The sequence below is a fragment of the Phyllobates terribilis genome, unplaced genomic scaffold (assembly GCF_046119375.1).
Source record: "Phyllobates terribilis strain yellow unplaced genomic scaffold, ASM4611937v1 Scaffold_2__4_contigs__length_985480577, whole genome shotgun sequence".
NCBI classification, from domain to species: Eukaryota; Metazoa; Chordata; class Amphibia; order Anura; family Dendrobatidae; genus Phyllobates; species Phyllobates terribilis.
Window position 1 is genome coordinate 224,716,967 of NW_027362762.1, and position 26,208 is coordinate 224,743,174.

The following is a 26,208-nucleotide window of genomic DNA, read 5'->3' on the forward strand; positions in this document are numbered from 1 at the left end:
ATGCAAAGATGCCCACTCCTCTCAGTCTTCACTTGTTATGGCAGTTTCTCAAGAAACAACATCAACGTCCACGTCCACGTCCCAACGGAGCGTTCATGTGTACATATGCCAGACCTTTGAACAAAAGCGGAAATTCGCAGCTAACGCCCCACAGGCTACAGTCCTAAATTAGCACATTTCACGACTGCTTGCGTTGGAAATGCTGCCTTTTAGGCTGGTGGAGACGGAATCCTTCCGCAACCTTATAGCAGTGGCCGTCCCTCGGTACTCGGTCCCCAGCCGACACTATTTTGCCTGGTTTGCCATCCCCGCACTACACAAGCACGTGTACCAAAACATCTGCCGTGCCCTCAACAACGCAGTTACTGGGAGAGTCCACCTGACAACGGACACGTGGACAAATTCTTGTGGCCAGGGACGGTACGTCTCCCTCACAGCACACTGGGTAAACATAGTGGAAGTCGGGACCCAGTCAGACCTTGGGACGGAACACATCCTCCCCACACCAAGGATTGCGGGCCCTATGTCAGTCAGAGTTGCACCCTCAGTGTACAGCTCCTGTGCATCATCCTCCTCCTCCTCCTCATGTTCAGCCTCCATCTCAGATATCACCACATCAGTTACAAGCTGGAAGCACTGCAGTACTGCCTCCGCCAAGTGGCAACAGGCTGTGCTGAAACTCCTAAGCTTAGGTGAGAAACCTCACACTGCTTGTGAGTTGTGGACTAGTGTTGAGCCACCCCCGTAGTGTTCGAGTTCAGTTCGGTTCGTCGAACACCCGTGTGTTCGCCGAACTGTTCGTCGAACTGTTCGTCGAACACCTTCGAACACCGTTAAAACCAATGGCAGGCAAACAAAAACACATAGAAACACATAGAAAACACCTTCAAAGGTGTCCAAAAGCTGACAAACTGCTCAGAAGACACAACTAACACATGGAAAAGTGACAAGTACATATAGTCATGCGAAAATAAAAGAGGTGGAGGAGTAAAAGGAGGGGGAGACACAGATATAGGCATGTCATGCCCTTCTAAAATCCAAAAAGTGAGAAGCCGACACGTTCAGTCCGCTCCTGCCCGTGCCACCTCCGTGTCGCCGGGTTTGTGCCAGAGCCGCGGTGAACCCTGACGGCCAGCCCCCCTCTCCCAATACTGGTGCCTGTCCGCTGGTGGGTCGAGCGAGCCCCCCTGTGGTGGAGGCAGCTCTAAGCTTTTTAATTTAAATTGTCTCTCTAATTTGAATGAATACACTTTAAATCCATTTACAAGGATCTATTGGAGGGCAAGTCTCATGCCAGCAGCCGCGTAATTCCAGCTCCAGTAGCGTCCACTAAAGCTGCTGCAGTTAAAAAGCTTTTATAAGGATCGAGCTCGGCTGTCCACCGCAAGGCATCCTACTGCCAGTCCGAGCCCCTATGCCTTGGGGGGCCTCCTGATGCTCTTCACTGAGTATCCCGTGGTCCCGAAGCATTTCCTTTGAAAAAATGAAGTGTCCAAACTACAGGTGGTGTAGCTTGCTTAACAGCCGGGATAATCCGCTGACTAGCAGACCCTGCTACTAGGCACAAAGTATTTCCTGGGCTAGATGCAGTTAAAAATTTGTAATTAGATACTCTCGTTGGATGCTGAGAAAGCATTCCATAGAGTCTCCTGGCACGCCATATATGATTCTCTTAAAAAGCTTGGAGTAGGGGTTTAGGGGACCCTTTTATAGCCAAAATCACGGCCCTGTATCGCAATACGTCACCTAGGCTGAAGATAAATGGAACTGTAGCACCCTGAGGGCTCGGTTGCTACAGAGGTATTGCACCTCACCCAGAGGTGTGATATCTCACTCTCAGGTAAGGATGTAGTGTGGATCAGGACCCGACACCTGCATGCATTACACCACATTGCCGTGGGGCAGGGCGACCAATATGCCCCTGAGATGGGCACGACAGTCCCTGTCCCTGGCTGGAGTGGGGGGAGGGAACACTGAGGAAGGGGAACCCTGTAGTGCAGGAGCAGGGAGGAAGCATTTCCTGGGTGCATTGAGAAGGGAGTATAAAAGGTGGGCACCATCTTAGTTCAGTGCAGAGAAGTCTGAGCAGAAGTGGCAGGGAGCAGGGGCTCTGCATGAGCTCTGCTCCGGAGGCGGGCCTAGTAACAGAGGCCCAGGCCTGGAAGAGGGAGAAGGAAGGAAGAGGAGCGGAGAAGGCTCCAGGAACGAGGAACGAAGGGATCTCAGGGGTGCGGACGGGCGAGTCACCACCGCACGCCCGAATACACCTGCGTGGAGGGGTCAGGCCAAAGGGGGAGACCGGTCCCCGAAACTAGTGGAGGCAGGAAACGACCCTCAGCTAGAAACAGGAGGCTGTGACATTTTATGTGGCGCAGCCCCTCGATACACCCGCTAGGAAGGCACCACATGGGGTCAGGGAAACTGGCGCCAAGTTTACCAAGAGGAGGCCCGAGGCAGCCAGACAGAAGGGTTGGTAAGAAAGGCCAGACAAAGGACACACAAAGGGGGTCCTGTGAAGCACTCCAAAGTTATCTGGGAGTTGTCTGAGCCCCTCATCTGGTGAGCACAGTACGACGTGGGCAGCCGTTACCTGCAGACGTGGTCTGGATAATAAGAACTGTGAGTAAAGGCCCTGGACTGCATCACTGACTCCGTGTCATTACTGCTGCTGCACTGCACCATCACCCCCATCCTCCGCATACACTGCCCTGAGGCTATACTCCTCCCGTGGGGAGTTATGCTACGCTCTGCTGCACCCACAACACCAGCCTCAGCGGTCTGCCCTGGAGCGGCGGATCACTCTGACCGCAATCCACGGGTGGCGTAGTCGGACATTTAAACATCAAAACCACATAAATAATTCCGCCACTGGTTTGACCGCCCTGAGCCACGGAACCGGGTTGCCGCCACGGAGACTACAACCACCAGCATCCACCAAAAAGGGTCCGGCTCCGGGTGTCCCAAGGCCCAGGGGGCGCGTCAGAACATTTTCATCACCTTTCACAATCACCAATGGGACAAGGCAGGGATGTTCTCTGTCCCCTCTCTTATACATCCTAGTGACGGAGCACCTGCTCTCATCAATTCGCCATAACCCCAATATTAGGTGGATTGAGGTGGGAGGCACCGAGTACAAGTGATCTCTATTTGCTGATGATGTCCTAGTATATATCACTCAATCACATATATCCATCCATGCTGTTATGGCTGAAATAGATCACTTTGTTACATGGTCAAATTTTAAAATCAATGCAGCGAAGTCTGAGGCCCTCGATGTCTCCCTCCCCAAATCCATATAGGATTCCATCCAGTCCAACTTTCCCTTTGCCTGGCCCTCACAGGGTATCAAATACTTAGGAATTCCTATTCATAGAGACCTCTCCCGTCTATGTTATCTTAATTTTGGGCCCTTTATTGAACAACTCCATACAGACCACGGTTGGCAAGTTAGAACTGTAAGATTCACTACGTGAACCACTGGTGTTTTGTGGAAAAGCACATGTACACTGTGTTCCAAATTATTATGTTAAAAGTGTTTAGGAGTGATAAGGGAAGAATTTTTTTGTTTGTCAGTTAAACTCATTGATGGTGATGTGTGTCAGGGCTCTTTATATCACTGTAAGCAATTGCAGACACCTGTTCTAATTAGTTTGGCAGGTGAGTCCAATGAAAGGCAAGACTACTTAAGAAGGCTGTCCCACATTATTAAGCAGCCTACATTTTCTGCCAAAATGGGAAAGAAAAAGGATGTGTCAGCTGCTGAGAAGCAACAAATTGTGGAGTGTTTAGGTCAAGGCATGACTACAATCAATATCGCCAAGACACTTCAACCTGATCATCGCACAATCAAGAAGTATGTAGCTGATTCACAGTACACACATGTGCGTGCTGATAAGGGAAAATTGAGGACTCTTTCCTACAGGCAATTACGTCAGGTTAAAAGAGCAGAGGCAAAAAAGCCTTTTCATAGCAGCAGACAAGTTTTTGAAGCTGCTGGTGCCTCCAATGTCCCCCGAAAAACAAGATGCAGAGTCCTTCAGAGGTTTGCAGCTGTGCGTAAGCCATCCTGTAAACCTCCTCTATCCACTGCACAAAAGCAGAAACAGCTCCAGTGGGCCAAACAGTACATGAAGACTGACTTCAAAACTGTTTTGTTCACCGATGAGTGCGTGCAACGCTCGATGGTCCAGATGGATGGAGTGGAGGATGGCTGGTTGATGGACACCCCATGCAATCACAGCTACGGCGCCAACAAGGAGGAGGTGGAGTAATGTTTTGGGCTGGAATCATGGGGAGAGAGATTGTCGGCCCCTTTAGGATCCCTGAAGGGGTAAAGATGAACTCCATAATGTATGTGGAGTTTCTCAAACAGCACTTCCTGCCATGGTTCAAGAAGAAGAACCATGTATTCGGCAGCAAGATCATTTTCATGCATGATAATGCACCGTCTCAAGCTGCACATAAAACATCTGCATCTCTGACTGATATGGGCATAAAAGGGGACAAACTTATGGTGTGACCCACATGCTCCCCTGACCTCAACCCCATTCAGAACCTCTGGAGCATCATCAAAAGGAGTGTCTATGATGGCGGGAGGCAGTTCACATCTAAGCAACAGCTCTAGGAGGGTATTCTGTCCTCATGCAAAACAATTGAAGCAGAAACCATCCAAAACCTGACAAATTCAATGGACGAGACAGTTCAGAAGCTCCTTTCGAACAAGGGGTCCTATGTGCAAATGTAACATCACCTAGAATAAAGTTTTGAGTTGAAAACTGTTTGATTTCAGTTTCTTATAACCTGCTAATGCTTATAATTTCAAAAATGACCATTTTTTTGTTCTTTATTAAAATGGAAAGGTTGATCGAAGAGTGTGGGGGATCTAAGAGTGTGGCAACCCAGTAGTCAGGATTATTTCGAATTCTGTCAATCTGAGGGTCATGTTGCAGGTAATGCTGCAAAAAGGCACTCATGTGTCTTGCGCATCTAGGAGCTCCAAAATTATTTTCCGGGCTAGATGCAGCTAAAAATTATTATTAATTTGAAAGCTGGTGGAGCTTAGTATAGATGGCCTAATAGAATCAGTACTGCAAACTGCTACAAAGCCCAAATTATTTTCCAGCCAAGATACCGATAGACATGATTAGTAATTTAAAATCTGGTGGAGTTTAGTATAGATGGCCTAATAGAATCAGTACTGCACACTGCTACAAGGCCCAAATTATTTTCCAGCCAAGATACAGATAAACATGATTAGTAATTTTAAATCTGGTGGAGTTTAGTATAGATGGACTAATAGAATCAGTACTGCACACTTCTACAAGGCCCAAATTATTTTCCAGCCAAGGTACAGATAAACATGATTAGTAATTTGAAAGCTTAAAACGGTTAGTGAGGTGATTTTAAGAAATCATCAAGCTTTTACTCTCCCCAGGATGACACAGGGGTAGAAAAGTCATTTCGGATCCATGATTTTTTCATCTTTATGAACGTGAGTCTGTCTACATTATCAGTGGAGAGCCGCGTGCGCTTATCTGTCAGCACACCACCAGCAGCGCTGAACACACGTTCAGACAGAACGCTGGCTGCGGGGCATGACAAGATCTCCAAGGTGTAAGTGGCGAGTTCAGGCCATTTAAACTGATTCGAAGCCCAAAAAGAGCAAGGGTCCAGTGACACAGTCATGGATTCAATGTTTACTTGGAGATACTCCTGTACCATCGTCTCTAGGCGTTGACTATGTGTCAGACTTCTTGTCTCCTGTGGCCTTGCAAAGGATGGGCTAGAAAAGTGGTGAAATGATTCCGCAAAATTGATGTTACCAGCAGATACTGTGTTTCTGTTACGGTTTGAGTGCTGAACACTCGACGGCCCCACGGTTGGCAAGTTGGAACTGTGAGATTCACTACGTGCACCACTAGTGTTTTGGGGAAAAGCACATGTAAGATTCTGCAACAGTCTCTGCTGATACTCCTGCATGCGTGCATCTCTTTCTATGGCAGGAATTATTTCTGAAAATTTACTTTTGTACCGGGGACCTAACAGTGTGGCAACCCAGTAGTCAGGATTATTTCTAATTCTCACAATTCGAGGGTCATGTTGCAGGTAGTGCAGCAAGAAGGCACTCATGTGTGTTGCGCATCCAGGAGCACCAAGTCCCTGGAGTGTTGGTGGCGAGGTAACAATCATGCTTCCTTCCTCTGCCCTCTCCCCCCAACCTCGTACAACAGAAATGTGATCAAGGTCTCCCTCATCTGATGAGTCTTCCATCAGTTCATCCTCCACTTCTTCCTGGGCTCCTGCACCTTCCTCACTAGTTTGGCTGCTACCATGCACACTGGTAAAACCTTCTCCCCTCCCTCACATGCCTGCCGCCTTGGTGCTGCCGACCGTCTGGACCTTGCAGATGTTAGCCCTTCCGCATACAACTCCTCCTACTCTACATCCTCCACCTCCTCTTGTGCCACCACCTGACTCCGAATTCTGTTTAACATGTGCTCCAGCATGTAAATCACCGGAATAGTCATGCTGATAATGGCATCATCAGCACTAAACATCTTCGTCGCCATTTCAAAACTGTGCAGAAGGGTGCATAGGTCCCTGATCTGAGACCACTCCTCCAGCGTGATTTTCCCCACCTCTTGATCTCGTTGGCCCAGGCTATACGTCAGAACGTATTGCATCAGGGCTTGTCGGTGCTGCCACAGTCGCTGCAACATGTGCAGAGTTGAATTCCACCAGGTAGGCACATCGCATTTTAGCCGGTGAAGTGGCAGGCCCAAAGACTTCTGTAGAGATGTAAGTCGCTGAGCTGCGGGATGCGAACGGCGGAAGTGAGCACACAGCGACGTGCCCTCTGCAGAAAGCCAACTAGTCCAGGATAGTGGGCTAAAAAATGCTGGGCAACCAGGTTCAACACGTGAGCCATACAAGGCACGTGTGTGACATTGCCCCGGCGAAGGGCCGCACCCAGGTTTGCTGCATTGTCGCACACGGCCTTCCCTGGTTTCAGGTCCAGTGGAGACAACCATTCATGAAACTGGTTCTCCAGAGCTAACCACAACTCCTCAGCTGTGTGACTCACATTTCCCAGACATTTCAAAGTAATATTCGCCTGATGACGTTGAGCCCTGCTGCCAGCATAGTAAGGAGGTTTGCAGGATCCCTTCTGCGCAGTTAGAAAGCTTGTGGCATGACCAGACAGGCTTTGGGTGCAGGTGGAGGACCGAGAGGAGGTTGAGGAGGCAGAAGCAGTGGAGGAACTTTGAGATAAAGAGGATTGACGCACAACTCGTGGGGACGGCAAGACTTGCACAGCAGCCCCTTGTCCTTCTGTCACCATAGATACCCAGTGCCCAGTCAGCGACATGTAACGCCCCTGTCCATGCCTACTCGTCCAAGTGTTTGTGGTGAAATGCACCCTGTCACACACAGAGTTTCTCAAAGAAGCGGTGATGTTGTGTGCGACATGCTGGTGGAGTGCAGGCACACCTTTCTTTGAGAAGTAGTGCCGACTGGGCATCTGGTACTGGGGCACTGCGACGGACATAAGGTTTCAAAAATCCTTTGTGTCCACCAGGCAGAAAGGCAGCATTTCTGTAGCCAAGAGCTTGCAGATGGTGAAATTCAACCTCTTAGCTTTCTCATGGCTAGGAGGAAATGGTCTTTTACTTGTCCACATCTGAGGGACCGAGGGCTGGCTGTTGTGCTTAGACGGGGATGAGAAGGGTGTCCCCGGCAAACTGCCAGTCTGTGAGGAAGATGCAGGCGGACATGTTAGGTTGCCTTGATCCAAAGGTGGTGCTATCGATGTCGGACAGCGCTGAACTCCAGCAGGTGTTTCCACCTCCAAAGAAAATGATGACCTGCCAATCACGCTGGCTGTTGCGGGTAAAGAGGTGGCAGGTCTGCATCCCAAAACAGGTATGACTGCTGTCCCCCCAGTCTCAGAGGATGAAGAGGCCGCGGATGCACAAGATGTGGCAGACGATGGTTGGCTCTGCCGGCTAGGTCGCATTATAGCACAGGCAGCTTCCCACTGCAACTTATGCTTCATATCCATGTGCCGGTTCATGCATGAAGTACTCATTTGGCCTCTACTTAGCTTTTGCTGACAAATTTTACAGATAACAAGAGTTGGGTTTTCTTTATCGATCTGAAAAAATGCCCAGGCTATGCAAGGCTTAGCACCCATGTGACCTGAAGAGCCACCACGACTTGTGGTCAGAGGCAGAGTTTTGTTTGAGGATGCAGTTGTTGACGTGCTTCAAGTACTACGTCTCTGTCCAGGAAGGCGCAACCTGACCTCATCGTCACTAGAATCCTCCTCCACCTCCTCTGCTGACCTCATCTCTTGGCTGACTGTGGGTTGACAGTAAGTGGGATCTCCAACCTCATCATCATCACCCTGTGTGTTATCACACCTGTCATCCTCAGAGCCAACCTCTTCCTGCCCTGACAAAAAACTAAAGTTGTCGCTCCAATCAGGTATTTTAGTCTCATCATTGTCTTCCTCATTGTCTCCACCAACAGGAGTTACAATTTGGGAACTTGGGTCGACATTATGGTCAGAACCTTCTGCGTCTGGTCCTGGATCCGACTCATAAAGATTCTGGGCATCAGTGCAGATCATTTCCTCGTCTGGATTCACAGACGCTCTGGAGCCGACCTCTGATTCCCAGGCTATAGTAAGAGTAAATAGCTCTGCAGACTCAACCATCTGTTCTACCCCATACTCAGACGGGCACCTGGAGACTTGGGAGCTATGAGGAAGCAAGTGCGATTGGGGTGACATCTCTGAGGACTGGAGTATTTGTGATGTTGAAGTTGAGGTGGAGGAGAGCCCACTTAAAAGAGCACTTGATATCCGTTGAAGCACCTGCTGTTTTTGTGCCTCATCTGGAATTTGTAGCGATTGGCGTGGCCGTAAGAAAGGGATCTTATCACATTGTCCGCTTAAAGAAGTAGACATCTTACTTTGGCTGGAAGATGGTCTTTCTTCTGCAGATGTTACTGTTGCTTTAACACCTACCCCACGGACACAACCTTTTTTCACTTCCCAACCCGCCTATTCCCCTTTCCACCAGCAGCAGGCCTTTTTCCACTCATTTTGGTGGTTAACTAATTCACAACTCTGGAGTTGTTTGCACAAAAAACAATGGATGGGAACCGAGCAGAGCTGAGTGGCCAAACTGTGGTATTAGCCCAAAAGTATTGGCTGGGTTAGATGCAGAAAAAAATTTGATTGAATTTGCAACCTGGTGGAGGTTAGTATAGATAGACTAATAGAACAAGTCCCACACACTGCTACAAGCCAAAATATTTTTTCAGAGCTAGATGGAGAAAAAAATTAGATTGAATTTGCAACCTGGTGGAGGTTAGTATAGATGGACTAATAGAACAAGTCCCACACACTGCTATAAGCCGAAATATTTTTTCAGAGCTAGATGCAGAAAAAAATTAGATTGAAATTGCATCCTGGTGGAGGTTAGTATAGATGGACTAATAGAACAAGTCCCACACACTGCTACAAGTCGAAATATTTTTTCAGAGCTAGATGCAGAAAAAAATTTGATTGAATTTGCAACCTGGTGGAGGTTAGTATAGATGGACTAATAGAACAAGTCCCACACACTGCTACAAGCCGAAATATTTTTTCAGAGCTAGATGCAGAAAAAAATTAGATTGAATTTGCAACCTGGTGGAGGTTAGTATAGATGGACTAATAGAACAAGTCCCACACACTGCTACAAGACGAAATATTTTTTCAGAGCTAGATGCAGAAAAAAATTAGATTGAAATTGCAGCCAGGTGGAGGTTAGTATAGATGGACTAATAGAACAAGTCCCACACACTGCTACAAGCCGAAATATTTTTTCAGAGCTAGATGCAGAAAAAAATTTGATTGAATTTGCAACCTGGTAGAGGTTAGTATAGATGGACTAATAGAACAAGTCCCACACACTGCTACAAGCCAAAATATTTTTTCAGAGCTAGATGCAGAAAAAAATTAGATTGAATTTGCAACCTGGTGGAGGTTAGTATAGATGGACTAATAGAACAAGTCCCACACACTGCTAGAAGCCCAAATATTTTTTCAGAGCTAGATGCAGAAAAAAATTAGATTGAAATTGCAGCCAGGTGGAGGTTAGTATAGATGGACTAATAGAACAAGTCCCACACACTGCTACAAGCCGAAATATTTTTTCAGAGCTAGATGCAGAAAAAAATTTGATTGAATTTGCAACCTGGTAGAGGTTAGTATAGATGGACTAATAGAACAAGTCCCACACACTGCTACAAGCCAAAATATTTTTTCAGAGCTAGATGCAGAAAAAAATTAGATTGAATTTGCAACCTGGTGGAGGTTAGTATAGATGGACTAATAGAACAAGTCCCACACACTGCTAGAAGCCCAAATATTTTTTCAGAGCTAGATGTAGAAAAAAAATTAGATTGAATTTGCAACCTGGTGGAGGATAGTATAAATGGACTAATAGAACAAGTCCCACACACTGCTAGAAGCCGAAATATTTTTTCAGAGCTAGATGGAGAAAAAAATTAGATTGAATTTGCAACCTGGTGGAGGTTAGTATAAATGGACTAATAGAACAAGTCCCACACACTGCTTGAAGCCGAAATATTTTTTCAGAGCTAGATGCAGAAAAAAATTAGATTGAATTTGCAACCTGGTGGAGGTTAGTATAGATGGACTAATAGAATGATGCTATGCCCAAAAGGATTTACTTCACTAGGTGCAGTAAAAAAAATTGTATTCTATACACAGGTGTTGTAGCTTGCAACACAGATAGGCTTCTCCACTGACTAACACACACTGCAAGAGGACAAAAGGATTTGCTTTGCTAGATTTAGCCAAATGCTGTGAAAAAAACTTGCACAGCACTTGCACAGACCTGCCTGGCAAAAAGTGATAGGAACTGATGTAACCTAGCCCTGAAAAGGACTGCAGTTACAATTAGTCTTTACTCCCAACTAGTGTTGAGCATTCCGATACTGTAATATCGGGTATCGGCCGATATTCGCGGTATCGGAATTCCGATACTTAATTCCGATACTTTTACAATATCGAATACCGGAATCGGAAGTTCCCATAATGCCTGCGCTCTGCAGTGTCTCTGAAGGATGACAAGCTGGGTGGCAGCGCTCAGCTGAGATCCAGCCTGTCATCAGAATGCCATCCCAGCGGGGGAGAATTCTCCTGATTGTTTAAAAGCCGGCGCGCGGTAAAAAGCCGCCGGCTTTTAAACAATCACACAGCCCCATACTGCTTCCCCGCAGCCTCCCACCCCGATCCTCCGCTCCCCTCGCCACCTCCAATCCCAATCGTAAATTAGGACCGGGCGGGGAGCGCAGCACCAAGGAGCGAAGGACCCGGGCGGGGAAGCCGGCAGTGAAAAGACTTCACCGCCGGCTTTCCCGTTCTGTGCTGCGCTTTCCCGCCGGTTATTTCAAATGAACAGCTGCGGTATCAGGTGATGCCGATCAGCTGTTCATTTGAAGTAGCCGCGGTGCCCTCAGAGGGTTCATGTGAGTTCATGCTTGACTGCATGAACTCACATGAACTTTCCCACGGCCGCACAGGTCAGCCTCACCTCCCAGACCATCAGACCGGTCATGATTAGTGTGTGTGCGGGTGTGTGTGTGCGGGGGTGTGTGTGCGGGGGTGTGTGTGCGGGGTGTGTGGGCGGGGTGTGTGTGCGGGGTGTCTGTGCGATGTTTGTGCGGGTGTGCGCGGTGTCTGTGCGATGTCTGCGAGTGTGTGCGGGGTGTCTGTGCGATGTCTGCCGGTGTGTGCGTGCAGGCAGACATAGGCCGATGTGACACTACTACTCCCATCGGCCTATGTCTGTCCCCGGTCCACTCGTGCTAGCAGGATCAGCTCGATGGGAGCAGTAGTTCCCATCAGCCTGATCCTGCTATTTAAATTGCCCTACTGTGCCCCAATAAATTTTAAATACATGTCATTGGTGGCCAGTGGTTACCTACAATAAATTAGTTCATACATTACCTGTCCCCGCCGATCGCCACCTAAAATAAAGTAAAAAATAAAAAACTACACCTATACTCACCTAGACACCTAATTCCCCGAAGCCATCGATCTCCTGTAATAAAATATAAAATAATAAACCACAACCTTATCCTTACCCCTCCGTAGTAGTCCACGAGTGTCCCACGATGATCTCCAGTTTAGAGCAGCCACATAGAATGTGACCGCTCTGAACCGCTGCCGCCGCTAGAATGACGGGGCCGTAAGGGTTCACCGGAGTTCAGGCAGCGCTGCTCCGGTTAGCTCCTTTACGGCCCTGCTGTATCGTGAGAAATTCCCACGGTACAGCAGTGCCGTAAAGGAGGTCTCCGGAGCTGCGCTGACTGAATGCACTCCGGTGACCTCAGTCAGTGGCTCCCGCTGCCGGGAGCGGACGTGTTCCCGGCAGCGTGAGCTTACAGCAGCCATGCACAGCTGTCACCATCTCCAGATGTGACAGCTGTGCATGGGAGATCAGCGCAGGAACGTGGACAGGTTACTATTATTTTTAGTAAACTAAGAATTAAATAAAATGGTGTGTTTTATTTCAAATAAATTATTTTTTTCTCGGTGTAGTGTGTTTTTTCTTTTTAACACTTTGTAGGTTAGTAATGGGGGTGTCTTATAGACGCCCATCATTACTAACCTGGGCTTCATGGCAGCTGGCGCTGACATGAACCCCAGCCCTATTACCCCCTGCCACCGCACCAGGGCAGCGTGGAAGAGCTAGGCTAAGTGCCAGAGTTGGCGCATCCTATGGATGCGCCATTTCTGGGGCGGCTGACGGCTGGTGTTTCTAGCCTGGGAGGGGGCCATTATTCATGGCACCCTTCCTGGGCTATTAATATCAGCCCCCAGCTGTCTGCCTAGCCTTTGCTAGCTATTAAAATAGGGGGGACCCCACGTCATTTTTTTTGGGGGGGTCCCCCATTTTAATAGCTAGTAAAGGCTAGGTATTCAGCTGGGGGCTGATATTAGTAGCCTGGGAAGCTCCGTGGGTTTTACCCCCTTCCCAGGCTTCAAACATCTGCCCCAGCCGTCTGCTTAACCTCCGCTAGAGACTAAAATTATGGGGGATCCCACGTCATTTTTTTTTTAAATAAATCCTTTATTTTAACACTAAATGACATTTGAGGAGTTAATAAAGATGCAGTCCCTAAATTATTATTTATTTTTTAATTAATTTTTCCCAAAACTTTTGACGTGGGCTTCGCCATATTTTTGTATGCCAGCCAGGTACAGCATCCAGCTTCTATGAACGCGCCATTTTCCGGGGCGGCTGCGGACTGCGATTTTCAGCGGGGGGGGGGGGGGCAGAAAGCTTGGGCCTCCCTGCGCTGCAGATTCCATCCCCCAGCTGCCTAGTTGTACCTGGCTGGACACAAAAATAGGGAGAAGCTCCACGTTTTTTTTTTTTTTAATTATTTCATGAAATTCATGGAATAATTAAGAAAAAAAGGGCTTCCCTATATTGTTGTGTACAACCAGGTACAAATAGGCAGCTGTTGGTTGGGGGCAGCCCGTTCCTGCCTGCTGTACCTGGCTGGACACAAATATAGTGCAAAGCCCCACGTCAATTTTTTTTTAATTATTTCAGGAAATTCATGAAATAATTAAAAAAAAATTATGTGGGGCTTCGCCCTATATTTGTGTCCAGTCAGGTACAGCAGGCAGGAACGGGCTGCCCCCAACCACCAGCTGCCTATTTGTACCTAGCCGGACACAACAATATAGGGAAGCCCTTTTTTTCTTAATTATTCCATGAATTTCATGAAATAATTAAAAAAAAAAAATACGTGGGGCTTCGCCCTATTTTTGTGTCCAGCCAGGTACAACAAGGCAGCTGGGGGCTGGAATCCGCAGCGCAGGGAGGCCCAAGCTTTCTGGTCCCCACCCGCTGCAAATTGCAGTCCGCAGCTGCCCCGGAAAATGGCGCGTTCATAGAAGCGCCATCTTCTGGCGCTGTACCCAACTCATCCACGGCCCTGGTGCGGTGGCTCACTGGGTAATAAAGGGGTTAAGGCCAGCTTGGCATTATCAGCTGGCCCTAAGCCCGAAATTCATGGGGTCACGCCAATATTAGACATGACCGCCATGAATTTCTAGTAAAGTATTTAAAAAAAACACAAACACCCAGACAAAAGTCCTTTAATTGAAATAAAGACACAATTCTTTATTGTTCTAAATTAAACCATACTTACAGTCACGCCCATTCCAGCTGAAGCCAACGATCTCCTTCAATAAAAGAAAAATAATAAAGCAACCTCATCCTTACCTTTCCATGGTTCCCACGACAGCTTCAGCTCTGATACATCGAGATGACAGGCTGGACCGCAGCAGAACGCTGCCATCCAGCCTGTCATCCCGCAGACACTGAGAAGCGCAGGCTTGCTTGCGCTCCTCAGTGTCTGGCTGTGACAGCATCCAGATGAGCCGAGGTCATGTTCATTGAACTCAGCTCACCTCATGCACGTCACTGACAGCGTGGGAAAATTCTCCTGCACTCAGCGCTTCAGCGTGAGAATTTTCCCACGCTGTCAGTGACGTGCATGAGGTGAGCTGAGTTCATTGGACATTACCTCACCTCATGTATGTCACTGACAGCGTGGGAGAAGTCTCACGCTGAAGCGCTGAGTGCAGGAGAATTCTCCCACGCTGTCAGTGACGTGCATGAGGTGAGCTGAGTTCATTGGACATGACCTCGGCTCATCTGGATGCCGTCACAGCCAGACACTGAGGAGCGGAAGCATGCCTGTGCTTCTCAGTGTCTGCGGGATGACAGGCTGGATGGCAGCGTTCTGCTGCGGTCCAGCCTGTCATCTCGATGTAGCAGAGCTGAAGCTGTCGTGGGAACCATGGAAAGGTAAGGTTGAGGTTGCTTTATTATTTTTCTTTTATTGCAGGAGATCGTTGGCTTCAGCTGGAATGGGCGTGACTGTAAGTATGGTTTAATTTAGAACAATAAAGAATTGTGTCTTTATTTCAATTAAAGGACTTTTTTCTGGGTGTTTGTGTTTTTTTTATATTCTTTACTAGAAATTCATGGCGGTCATGTCTAATATTGGCGTGACCCCATGAATTTCGGGCTTAGGGCCAGCTGATAATGCCAAGCTGGCCTTAACCCCTTTATTACCCAGTGAGCCACCGCACCAGGGCCCTGGATGAGTTGGGTACAGCGCAAGAAGATGGCGCTTCTATGAACGCGCCATTTTCCGGGGCGGCTGCGGACTGCAATTTGCAGCGGGTGGGGCCCAGAAAGCTTGGGCCTCCCTGCGCTGCGGATTCCAGCCCCCAGCTGCCTTGTTGTACCTGGCTGGACACAAAAATAGGGCGAAGCCCCACGTATTTTTTTTTTTAATTATTTCATGAAATTCATGGAATAATTAAGAAAAAAAGGGCTTCCCTATATTGTTGTGTCCGGCTAGGTACAAATAGGCAGCTGGTGGTTGGGGGTAGCCCGTTCCTGCCTGCTGTACCTGACTGGACACAAATATAGGGCGAAGCCCCATATCAATTTTTTTTAATTATTTCATGAATTTCCTGAAATGATTTAAAAAAAATTGACGTGGGGCTTCGCACTATATTTGTGTCCAGCCAGGTACAGCAGGCAGGAACGGGCTGCCCCCAACCACCAGCTGCCTATTTGTACCTGGTTGGACACAACAATATAGGGAAGCCCTTTTTTTCTTAATTATTTCATGAATTTCATGAAATAATTTAAAAAAAAAAATACGTGAAGCTTCTCCCTATTTTTGTGTCCAGCCAGGTACAACTAGGCAGCTGGGGGATGGAATCTGCAGCGCAGGGAGGCCCAAGCTTTCTGCCCCCCCCCCGCTGAAAATTGCAGTCCGCAGCCGCCCCGGAAAATGGCGCGTTCATAGAAGCTGGATGCTGTACCTGGCTGGCATACAAAAATATGGCGAAGCCCACGTCAAAAGTTTTGGGAAAAATTAATTAAAAAATAAATAATAATTTAGGGACTGCATCTTTATTAACTCCTCAAATGTCATTTAGTGTTAAAATAAAGGATTTATTTAAAAAAAAATTGATGTGGGGCTTCGCCCTATATTTGTGTCCAGCCAGGTACAGCAGGCAGGAACAGGCTGCCCCCAACCACCAGCTGCCTATTTGTACCTGGCCGGACACAACAATATAGGGAAGCCCTTTTTTAAAAAAATTATTTCATGAAATAATTAAAAAAAAATTGACGTGGGGCTTCGCACTATATTTGTGTCCAGCCAGGTACAGCAGGCAGGAACGGGCTGCCCCCAACCACCAGCTGCCTATTTGTACCTGGTTGGACACAACAATATAGGGAAGCCCTTTTTTTCTTAATTATTCCATGAATTTCATTAAATAATTTTAAAAAAAAATGCGTTCATAGAAGCGCCATCTTCTGGCGCTGTACCCAACTCATCCAGGGCCCTGGTGCGGTGGCTCACTGGGTAATAAAGGGGTTAAGGCCAGCTTGGCATTATCAGCTGGCCCTAAGCCAGAAATTCATGGGGTCACGCCAATATTAGACATGACCACCATGAATTTCTAGTAAAGTATTTAAAAAAAACACAACACCCAGAATAAAGTCCTTTAATTGAAATAAACACACAATTCTTTATTGTTCTAAATTAATCCATACTTACTGGCACGCCCATTCCAGCTGAAGCCAACGATCTCCTGCAATAAAAGAAAAATAATAAACCAACCTCATCCTTACCTTTCCATGGTTCCCACGACAGCTTCAGCTCTGCTACATCGATATGACAGGCTGGACCGCAGGAGAAAGCTGCCATTCAGCCTGTCATCCCGCAGACACTGAGAAGCGCAGGCATGCTTGCGCTCCTCAGTGTCTGGCTGTGACGGCATCCAGATGAGCCGAGGTCATGTCCAATGAACTCAGCTCACCTCATGCACGTCACTGACAGCTTGGGAAAATTCTCCTGCACTCAGCACTTCAGCGTGAGAATTTTCCCAAGCTGTCAGTGACGTGCATGAGGTGAGCTGAGTTCATTGGACATGACCTCGGCTCATCTGGATGCCGTCACAGCCAGACACTGAGGAGCGCAAGCAAGCCTGGGCTTCTCAGTGTCTGCGGGATGACAGGCTGGATGGCAGCGTTCTCCTGCGGTCCAGCCTGTCATCTCGATGTAGCAGAGCTGAAGCTGTCCTGGGAACCATGGAAAGGTAAGGATGATGTTGGTTTATTATTTTTCTTTTATTGCAGGAGATCGTTGGCTTCAGCTGGAATGGGTGTGACGGTAAGTATGGTTTAATTTAGAACAATAAAGAATTGTGTGTTTATTTCAATTAAAGGACTTTATTCTGGGTGTTTGTGTTTTTCTTGAACTTTGACAATGGGGTTAGTAATGGGGGTGTCTTATAGACGCCTCTCCATTACTAACCTGGGCTTGATGTCAGCTGGCATTATAAGCTGACATCAACCCCAGCCCTATTACCCCCTGCCACCGCTACAGGGCAGTGGGAAGAGCGAGGCTAAGTGCCAGAATTGGCGCATCCTATGGATGCGCCATTTCTGGGGCGGCTGACGGCTGGTGTTTCTAGCCTGGGAGGGGGCCAATATTCATGGCACCCTTCCTGGGCTATTAAAATCAGCCCCCAGCTGTCTGCCTAGCCTTTGCTAGCTATTAAATTAGGGGGGACCCCACGTTATTTTTTTTGGGGGGGTCCCCCATTTTAATAGCTAGTAAAGGCTAGGTATTCAGCTGGGGGCTGATATTAGTTGCCTGGGAAGCTCCATGGGTATTAACCCCTTCCCAGGCTTCAAACATTTGCCCCAGCTGTCTGCTTAACCTCCGCTAGAGCCTAAAATTAAGGGGAACCCCACGCCAATTTTTTTTTAAATAAATCCTTTATTTTAACACTAAATGACAAGTACAGTAACCAACACTGTCACTGTACTTCATAGATATGTGACTGACATGTTTCTATCTATCTAATCTATGTGTGAAGCTCTATTCTGTCTGTTATAAATTGTCGGGTACCGCTGCTGAATTGCCGGCCGGCTTTTTTAAAGAGACGGTGCACGAAAACACTAATATTTTTTAAAATAAATCCTTTGCACTAAATGACAAGTTCTGTAAGCAACACTGTCACAGTACTTCATATATATGTGACTGACATGGTTCTATCTACCTAATCTATGTGTGAAGCTCTATTCTTTCTGTTGTAAATTGTCAGGTACCGGTGAATGCCGCTGATGAATTGCCGGCTTTTCATGTCATTCTACATTATTCTTAGTTGTTTTACTTCATGTAGAATTAACCTACAAGGAAAGAAAGGGTTTATTTTCATTCCGATATTTGTGTCCCATTGACTTGCATTGGTTTCCGGTATCGGAATCGGCGATATCCAATACTTTTTGGGTATCGGCCCGATCCAATCCGATACGATATTTCCTGATATCGGAAGGTATCGCTCAACACTACTCCCAACCTATCTATTTAAGAGCACAGACCTGCCTGATAAAAGTCATAGGAAATGATGTAACCTAGTCCTTAAAAGGACTGCAATCACAACTATTCCCTACTCCCAAGCAATCTGTAGATTTGTGCGAAAATTGGCTTAAAATTAACAAAGTATAGCGCACACAGCAACAGCGGTGCCGTCTAACACGCAGCTGCAGCAGTGAGAAAATGGTGGCGATGGGGAAAATGGCTGAGTCTTATAGGGCAAGGCCATGTGACATACACTGCCAATGACACATGCCCTTGCTTGTGTGAAAAAAAGCAGTTCGCTCCGTGTGTGCGCTGCTGATAGGCTGCCAGATTGCACCTCCCCACTGTAAATTCGGGAAAGAGAAAAAAAAATTGAGATCTTCATTATTTCTGCAGAGATCCATCCCCTGCCCCTCCCCCCCCCGCTGTACACTCAAACTGCGTATTAACATTAATTTTCAGCATTTCTGAGAAAAAATCCAGTTATGATTTTGGTGCACGAACAGTTATCGAACATAACCTCGAACAGCCGATTTTTTTTCAAATCGTTCGGGTTCGCCGAACGGCTCGAACACCGCCCAAAACAGCTCGAATTTGAGATTTGCTAACAGTTCGAGGGGAACACCGCTCATCTCTAGTGGAAAGTGCTTGTTATTTCAGGTCAGGCAATTATAATAAGTCGGGATTATCATATAAAGCTGTATGATCCGGTCATCAGCCTGTATGTTCAAGTGCAATACTCAATTACCGATTGCAGTTATCGTGTGCATGGAGGGTGTAGAAACAGATGAACAGTAGTGTTGAGACACCCCCGTAGTGTTCGGGTTCGGTTCGGTTCGTCGAACACCGGGATGTTCGAGGAACTGTTCGTCGAACTGTTCGTCGAACACCTTAGAACACCGTCGAACACCGTTAAAACCAATGGCAGGCAAACAAAAACACATAGAAACACATAGAAAACACCTGCAAAGGTGTCCAAAAGCTGACAAACTGCTCAGAAGACACTCTCTTTAAAAAAGCCGGCCGGCAAATTCAGCAGCGGCATACACCGGTACCCGACAATTTAGACAAGAAGGAATAGAGCATCACACATAGATTAGATAGATAGAAACATGTCAGTCACATATATATGAAGTACAGTGACAGTGTTGCTTACTGTACTTGTCATTTAGTGTAAAGGATTTATTTAAAAAAATAATAGTGTTTTCATGCACTGTCTCTTTAAAAAAGCCGGCCGGCAATTCAGCAGCGGTACCCGACAATTTAGAACAGAAAGATAGAGCATCACACATAGATTAGATAGATAGAAACATGTCAGTCACATATATAAGAAGTACAGTGACAGTGTTGGTTACTGTACTTGTCATTTAGTATTAAAATAAAGGATTTATTATTAAAAAAATTGGCGTGGGGTTCCCCTTAATTTTAGGCTCTAGCGGAGTTTGAGCAGACGGCTGGGGCAGATGTTTGAAGCCTGGGAAGGGGGTAATACCCACGGAGCTTCCCAGGCTACTAATATCAGCCCCCAGCTGAATACATAGCCTTTACTAGCTATTAAAATGGGGGACCCCCCAAAAAAAATGACGTGGGGTCCCCCCTAATTTAATAGCTAGCAAAGGCTAGGCAGACAGCTGGGGGCTGATATTAATAGCCCAGGAAGGGAGCCATGAATATTGGCCCCCTCCCAGGCTAGAAACACCAGCCGTCAGCCGCCCCAGAAATGGCGCATTCATAGGATGCGCCAATTCTGGCACTTAGCCTCGCTCTTCCACGCTGCCCTGGTGCGGTGGCAGGGGGTAATAGGGTTGGGGTTGATGTCAGCTTATAATGCCAGCTGACATCAAGCCCAGGTTAGTAATGGAGAGGCGTCTATAAGACACCCCCATTACTAACCACATAGTCAAAGTTAAAAAAAACACAAACACCCAGAATAAAGTCCTTTAATTGAAATAAAGACACAATCCTTTATTGTTCTAAATTAAACCATACTTACCATCACGCCCATTCCAGCTGAAGCCAACGATCTCCTGCAATAAAAAAAAAATAATAAAGCAACCTCATCCTTACCTTTCCATGGTTCCCACGACAGCTTCAGCTCTGCTACATCGAGATGACAGGCTGGACCGCAGCAGAACGCTGCCATCCAGCCTCTCATCCCGCAGACACTGAGAAGCGCAGGCTTGCTTGCGCTGCTCAGCGTCTCTCTGTGACGACATCCAGATGAGCCGAGTTCATGTCCAATGAACTCGGCTCACCTCATGCACGTCACTGACAGCCTGGGAAAATTCTCACGCTGAAGCGGTGAGTGCAGGAGAATTCTCCCACGCTGTCAGTGACGTGCATAAGGTGAGCTCATGTCCAATGAACTCAGCTCACCTCCTGCACGTCACTGACAGCGTGGGAGAATTCTCCTGCACTCAGCGCTTCAGCGTGAGAATTCTCCCACGCTGAAGCGCTGAGTGCAGGAGAATTTTCCCACGCTGTCAGTGACGTGCAGGAGGTGAGCTGAGTTCATTGGACATGAGCTCACCTCATGCACATCACTGACAGCGTGGGAGAATTCTCCTGCACTCAGCACTTCAGCGTGAGAATTTTCCCACGCTGTCAGTGACGTGCATGAGGTGAGCCGAGTTCATTGGACATGACCTCGGCTCATCTGGATGCCGTCACAGCGAGACAGTGAGGACCGCAAGCATGCCTGCGCTTCTCAGTGTCTGCGGGATGACAGACTGGATGGCAGCGTTCTGCTGCGGTCCAGCCAGTCATCTCGATGTAGCAGAGCTGAAGCTGTCGTGGGAACCATGGAAAGGTAAGGATGAGGTTGGTTTATTATTTTTCTTTTATTGCAGGAGATCGTTGGCTTCAGCTGGAATGGGTGTGATGGTAAGTATGGTTTAATTTAGAACAATAAAGAATTGTGTCTTTATTTCAATTAAAGGACTTTATTCTGGGTGTTGTGGTTTTTTTAAATACTTTACTAGAAATTCATGGCGGTCATGTCTAATACTGGCGTGACCCCATGAATTTTGGGCTTGGGGCCAGCTGATAATACCAAGCTGGCCCTAACCCCTTTATTACCCAGTGAGCCACCGCACCAGGGCCCTGGATGAGTTGGGTACAGCGCCAGAAGATGGCGCTTCTATGAACGCGCCATTTTCCGGGGTGGCTGCGGACTGCAATTTGTAGCGGGGGGGGGCCCAGAAAGCTTGGGCCTCCCTGCGCTGCAGATTCCAGCCCCCAGCTGCCTAGTTGTACCTGGCTGGACACAAAAATAGGGCGAAGCCCCACGTACTTTTTTTTTAATTATTTCATGAAATTCATGAAATAATTAAGAAAAAAAGGCCTTCCCTATATTGTTGTGTCCGGCCAGGTACAAATAGGCAGCTGGTGGTTGGGGGCAGCCCGTTCCTGCCTGCTGTACCTGGCTGGACACAAATATAGTGCGAAGCCCCACTTCAATTTTTTTTAATTATTTCATGAAATTCATGAAATAATTAAGAAAAAAAGGGCTTCCCTATATTGTTGTGTCCGGCCAGGTACAAATAGGCAGCTGGTGGATGGGGGCAGCCCGTTCCTGCCTGCTGTACCTGGCTGGACACTAATATAGTGCGAAGCCCCACTTCAATTTTTTTAAATTATTTCAGGAAATTCATGAAATAATTTAAAAAAAATTGACGTGGGGCTTCGCACTATATTTGTGTCCAGCCAGGTACAGCAGGCAGGAACGGACTGCCCCCAACCACCAGCTGCCTATTTGTACCTCGCCGGACACAACAATATAGGGAAGCCCTTTTTTTCTTAATTATTTCATGAAATAATTTAAAGAAAATTGACGTGGGGCTTCGCCCTGTTTTTGTGTCCAGCCAGGTACAACTAGGCAGCTGGGGGCTGGAATCCGCAGCGCAGGGAGGCCCAAGCTTTCTGGGCCAACCCCGCTGCAAATTGCAGTCCGCAGCCACCCCGGAAAATGGCGCGTTCATAGAAGCGCCATCTTCTGGCGCTGTACCCAACTCATCCAGGGCCCTGATGCGGTGGCTCACTGGGTAATAAAGGGGTTAGGGCCAGCTTGGCATTATCAGCTGGCCCTAAGCCCGAAATTCATGGGGTCACGCCAATATTAGACATGACCACCATGAATTTCTAGTAAAGTATTTAAAAAAAACACAACACCCAGAAAAAAGTCCTTTAATTGAAATAAACACACAATTCTTTATTGTTCTAAATTAAACCATACTTACCATCACGCCCATTCCAGCTGAAGCCAACGATCTCCTGAGATAAAAGAAAAATAATAAAGCAACATCATCCTTACCTTTCCATGGTTCCCATGACAGCTTCAGCTCTGCTACATCGAGATGACAGGCTGGACCGCAGCAGAACGCTGCCATCCAGCCTGTCATCCCGCAGACACTGAGAAGCGCAGGCTTGCTTGCGCTCCACAGTGTCTCTCTGTGAGGGCATCCAGATGAGCCGAGTTATTGTCCAATGAACTCGGCTCACCTCATGCACGTCACTGACAGCGTGGGAAAATTCTCCTGCACTCAGCGCTTCAGCGTGGGAGAATTCTCACACTGAAGCGCTGAGTGGAGGAGAATTCTCCCACGCTGTCAGTGACGTGCAGGAGGTGAGCTGAGTTCATTGGACATGAGCTCACCTTATGCACGTCATTGACAGCGTGGGAAAATTCTCCTGCACTCAGCGCTTCAGCGTGGGAGAATTCTCACGCTGAAGCGCTGAGTGCAGGAGAATTCTCCCACGCTGTCAGTGACGTGCAGGAGGTGAGCTGAGTTCATTGGACATGAGCTCACCTTATGCACGTCACTGACAGCGTGGGAGAATTCTCCTGCACTCACCGATTCAGCGTGAGAATTTTCCCACGCTGTCAGTGACGTGCATGAGGTGAGCCGAGTTCATTGGACATGAACTCGGCTCATCTGGATGTCGTCACAGAGAGACGCTGAGCAGCGCAAGCAAGCCTGCGCTTCTCAGTGTCTGCGGGATGAGAGGCTGGATGGCAGCGTTCTGCTGCGGTCCAGCCTGTCATCTCGATGTAGCAGAGCTGAAGCTGTCGTGGGAACCATGGAAAGGTAAGGATGAGGTTGCTTTATTATTTTTCTTTTATTGCAGGAGATCGTTGGCTTCAGCTGGAATGGGCGTGACGGTAAGTATGGTTTAATTTAGAACAATAAAGGATTGTGTCTTTATTTCAATTAAAGGACTTTATTCTGGGTGTTTGTGTTTTTTTTAACTTTGACTATGGGGTTAGTAATGGGGGTGTCTTATAGACGCCTCTCCATTACTAACCTGGGCTTGATGTCAGCTGGCATTATAAGCTGACATCAACCCCAACCCTATTACCCCCTGCCACCGCACCAGGGCAGCGTGGAAGAGCGAGGCTAAGTGCCAGAATTGGCGCATCCTATGAATGCGCCATTTCTGGGGCGGCTGACGGCTGGTGTTTCTAGCCTGGGAGGGGGCCAATATTCATGGCTCCCTTCCTGGGCTATTAATATCAGCCCCCAGCTGTCTGCCTAGCCTTTGCTAGCTATTAAATTAGGGGGGACCCCACGTCATTTTTTTTGGGGGGTCCTCCATTTTAATAGCTAGTAAAGGCTATGTATTCAGCTGGGGGCTGATATTAGTAGCCTGGGAAGCTCCGTGGGTATTACCCCCTTCCCAGGCTTCAAACATCTGCCCCAGCCGTCTGCTTAACCTCCGCTAGAGCCTAAAATTAAGGGGAACCCCACGCCAATTTTTTTAATAATAAATCCTTTATTTTAATACTAAATGACAAGTACAGTAACCAACACTATCACTGTACTTCATATATATGTGACTGACATGTTTCTATCTATCTAATCTATGTGTGAAGCTCTATTCTGTCTGTTATAAATTGTCGGGTACCGCTGCTGAATTGCCGGCCGGCTTTTTTAAAGAGACGGTGCATGAAAACACTATTATTTTTTTTGATAAAACCTTTACGCTAAATGACAAGTACAGTAAGCAACACTATCACTGTACTTCATATATATGTGACTGACATGTTTCTATCTATCTAATCTATGTGTGATTCTCTATTCTTTCTATTCTAAATTGTCGGGTACCGCTGCTGAATTGCCGGCCGGCTTTTTTAAAGAGACGGTGCATGAAAACACTATTATTTTTTTTGATAAATCCTTTACGCTAAATGACAAGTACAGTAAGCAGCACTTTCACTGTACTTCGTATATATGTGGCTGACATGTTTATATCTATCTAATCTATGTGTGAAGCTCTATTCTTTCGGTTCTAAATTGTCGGGTACAGGTGTATGCCGCTGCTGAATTGCCGGCTTTTCATGTTTCACTGTTGGCACTGTTCCCATCGATTTGGGCAATCACTGTAATGCCACAACCACCATGGCTGTGGCATTACAGTGAGTGGCAGACAATCCCTGCATGATTGGTGCTCTAAATAGCGCCAGACATGCAGGACACGCTTTTGGTGCACGAACAGTTATCGAACATAACCTCGAACAGCCGAATTTTTTGCAAATCGTTCGGGTTCGTCAAACAACTCGAACACCGCCCAAAACAGCTCGAATTTGAGATTGGCGAACAGTTCTAGTCGAACACCGCTCATCTCTAATGAACAGTAAGGGGCAGATTCTGAATAGTATTTAGGAGGGAACAGGGGAAAGTTAGTTTACTGGGTATTTGAGATGGTAGGCTTATTTAAAGAGATGGGTTTTTAAAGCACGCTTGAAGACATCGGGGCTAGGCATCAATCGGATCGTCTGGGGAAGAGCATTCCAGAGAATTGGTGCAGCACGAGAGAAGTCTTGGAGACGGAGGTGCGAGGTTCAGATTATGGGGGATGTTAGTCTTAGGTCATTTGTGGAACGGAGGGCACGTGTAAGACGATAGACTGAGATGAGAGAGGAGATATAAGGTGGTGCAGAACTGTGGAGAGCTTTGTGGGTGAGGGCAATGAGTTTATAATGGACCCTGTAGCGAATAGGTAACCAGTGTAATGACTGGCACAAGGTGGAGGCATCGGTGAGGCGGCTGGACCGAAATACGACCCTGGCTGCCGCATTCAGGACAGATTGGAGAGGGGAAATTTTGGTAAGAGGGAGACCGATCAGAAAAGAGTTGCAGTAGTCAAGACGAGAGTGAATAAGAGAGACAGTAATAGTTTTAGCAGTTTCCAAAGTGAGAAAAGATCGGATTCTGGAGATGTTTTTAAGATGCAGGTGACAAGAGCGAGTGAGTGATCGGATATAGGGAGTAAAGGAAAGGTTAGTGTCGAATATGACCCCAAGGCAGCGGGCGTGCTGCTTGGGAGTTATGGTTGACCCCTCCAAGGTAATTTCGATGTTAGGTAGAGGTAGGTTAGTAGAGGGGGGGAAACACAAGAAGTTCAGTTTTGGAGAGATTCAGTTTAAGATAGAGGGAGGACATGATGCTAAACACAGCAGATAAACAATCCTTGGTATTTTGTATTAGGGTAGGGGTGATGTCAGGGGAATAAGTGTATAATTGGGTGCCGTCAGCATAGAGATGATACTGGAACCCAAATCTACTGATTGTTTGTCCAATAGGGGCTGTGTATAGAGAGAAGAGGAGGGGGGCTAGGACTGAGCACTGCGGAACCCCGATAGTAAGGGGATGAGGAGGGGAAGAGGAGCCGGCAAAGGATACAGTGAAGGAGCGGTCAGAGAGGTAGGAG